Source organism: Otolemur garnettii, unplaced genomic scaffold (assembly GCF_000181295.1).
Source record: "Otolemur garnettii isolate 467f Iridium unplaced genomic scaffold, OtoGar3 scaffold00007, whole genome shotgun sequence".
Classification (NCBI taxonomy): domain Eukaryota; kingdom Metazoa; phylum Chordata; class Mammalia; order Primates; family Galagidae; genus Otolemur; species Otolemur garnettii.
Window position 1 is genome coordinate 39,492,195 of NW_003852402.1, and position 3,381 is coordinate 39,495,575.

Consider the following 3,381-nt stretch of genomic DNA (forward strand, 5'->3'; position numbering starts at 1 on the left):
AAAAAAAAAATTTAAAAAAAGAGAATTCTAGTAAACATACTGATTTTAGGTGGAAGCACTTTGCTGCCAGAGACCAGCACAGGGTAGGTCTGGGGACCCCTTAGGGTCCATGTAATGCTCATGCTCTCTGTACGTCTGCCTCTCTCCTGGCTGACCGAGGTGCTCACTGAATCACTATGTTCTGCATTTCAAAGTGCACAGATTCCTTTTTCTCAGTTCTTCCTCCCTGTGGATCAGGGGTGGTGAGAGTCCTGGCAAATGGGACATCTGATTCAAGACTCGATACTGCCTAAAATAGAGTCCTGTAATGTCTGTGCGGTATCACAAGAGCACAATTAAAAAGCACAGACCAGACAATATATCCTGTCACTGCATAGTTAGAGGAATTCCCTTTAGAGAAATCAAGACAAACCTAAATTGAGAATTGTATTTGCATTTTCAGCTGGGCCACATCATCCTGTTAGAACATCAAAATAAGCTTCAAATGTGATTCTAAACAGACTTCTTAGTGTAATGTTCAATGAGGAAAATACTAAGTCACGTAGGGGAAATGTTAGAATTTTAGCAGCAAAAATTTTATCTCAAACAAAAGATCAGTATCATCCATTATAGATATTTAGATACATTCTTTGCACCAGTAAAATGGTTTATAATAGGGAATAATAAGGAAATCAATTATTTATAAGCAAATAGTTGTTTCCAAATTTCATCAATGTCTGTGAAAACATCTAACTTACTAGCATCTCAAATATATCTGAGTTTTTTATAAATTTTTATATTTATAAAAGATATTTATATCTTTTATATTTATAAAGATATTTATGTAAAGACACAAAATAACAGAAATCATTGGTGATAAAATTCTTAAGCATAAAAATTATCACCAAAACCATTAAATAAAGCTGTCAAATATCAGAAAGTTTCTGCTATTATCTGAAAGACACTCAATTCTGGACACTTTTCAGGGATGTATAAATAATTTCCATCTGAAATAAGAGATATGTTTCTTTTAAGGCTCTTACCAAGAAAGTACTGGATATTTTTTGTTTTTGTAAGGAATACTTATATGATATAGTCATATAGTCATAGTATGGTATAATTATGTTTTGCATTTATAGACAGGATGAATGACCATAAGAATTCTGTAAAACAAATTTAGATAATGTTCATTTATTGCAAAGGTTGGAGATTGAGTTCAGAGAAAATAAAAGAGGAAAGAATTGGCGGACAACCAGAAAAACATACCTGTGTTATAGTGATTATAATGAGGGTGTGTTGAGCATTGAACAAGTAATAATTATTCTGCCATATCTGGAATATTTTTGCAGTATCAACTACTAATTACTTAAGGAAAGGGAATATTGTACATTGTGACTTAGTCATTATTTTTATTCCTTCTTCTTATTCATTATTTCAAATCCTTTTCAGCTTTTATAAGTGAAAAATATATAACAGTCCCTTATTTGCATGGAATGATTACAGTAGGGAACTTAAGAGTTTCCACATTTCTTTCCTTGAAAGCTGAGTGAGCCAAACCCGTTACGGTGACTACCAGTGAGAGGCCCTGTGACGGGGCTGGTCACCCTCAGCTGAAGACCTCTGCCCCGCTGCCATCCTGGGCTGTCTTCTGGCTGGCTGACCCAGCCTCCTTCTGTGCTTCACAGCCCTTTAGCACTCAGTGAGAAATGAACTGTAAAATAACAGCAGTCTCAGAGCCAGTCAGGATTCCTTCATGTGAATAATGAAAAACAAAGTTTCTTCCCTGAAGTTGGCAAGATTTTATGGGCACAGCTTCCTTTTTTGTTGGGGATTTTTTTTCCCCTTTAACTGTATGGCTGTTTTATGTCCATTAATTAAAGACCACTTTTTCCAATAAATATCCAATTTACCTAATACTAATATAAAACCAGTATATAAACAACTACACACTCACATGAAAAAAAAAAAACATGTATAGTCCAGTGAAGGGGAGAGGGAGGGAGGCGTGAGGGGAAGGAGGATGACGGGCAGGTTCTCATCTAATGCTCAGTGTGAGGGTGTTCAACAAGCACCTTGGGTGAGGGGCTAAACTACAACTTGAACTTGACCTTAGACATGGAAACATTATACCCCAAACATTTGTACTCTCATATAATCTAAAATTTTGTTAAAAGACCACTTTTTCCTATAGTAACCCTAAAGTGCTACTATATATTTTTCACCAATTTATTCCAAGTTATTCCAAGCATTATGATTCATGATTAGCTCTTGCAAAACTTCCATTCTGAGGCTGTACTTTGGCATCAGGGACCTTGTGAAATAGAAATCCTTCAGTGAACCAAATAAAATATTAGAGCTGAGAACAAGCTGACATTCTAAAGCTTGAGTAACTAAATCAGGAATTCCTCATGTGCGTAGCAATGCTGCTTCTAATAATAATGTTTCTGTAAGTGAACAGAGTTCAAATGAAATAAGAGTCATAAACTGAGGGAAAACCTACAAAGTGGAGGAAAAGAGAAAATAAAACAGAAAATCTAAGGAACGAGAGATACGGTAAGACCTGATTTAATGTTAGCATGCTAATTTCCAGATCTCTCATCCATTGTATTGCCCAGAAAATTTTCCTTAAGAATTATACTTTCAATTATTTAAAAGATTACTGTAGATACTGAATATGGACAGCTAAAAACTGATGTTAGCTCTTAGTAAACGTGGATTGAGCAAACATTTTGCAATTAAGTTTTTCTATGAATGAAGTAAATTCCTTCTCTCTTGAAATCATGCTTTCATATTCTTTTTTTATTCCTGAAAGTTAGTAAATAGTAAAATTACATATAATGCCCAATTATAAGCCCTTATAATTCTGTCACTACTTTTATAAAGTTACATTGGTTAAAATCTTTTATTTTATGGATTTTGAAACATTTAAACCTCCACCCCTTTCTCTTGTTGCTTATTTCAAGAATATAGATTTTAATGTTCTTTGAACTGAAAATCAAATTCAAAACTCCTGACATTCTAATATGAAAATTTTCTTCTGTTCCTTCCAACATATTCTTGCTACCAATCTATCTTATCAATACATGTGACGAGATTTTTCTGAAAGATGTAGAGTCACATCATGATACATCAGGATAGCTCAGAATTTTGATTACTACAAATGTTATTAGTTATCCAAAGTCCTCTAATCAGAAGTGGCAAAAAAAAAAAAAAGCTCTAAAATTATCAGATATCAGAAAGTGTCATTTTGAAATTACTACTCAGTTTGTTTCATCACAATATGATTCATGTTAGCAGAAAATTCATGTATTTTTGCACTCTGGATGTGAAGAGGTATCTTACTGGTTAAATTTCAAGTGCTTTTTACTGTAGCTGCAGGACCAGGCTGATTGTCTTCAATTT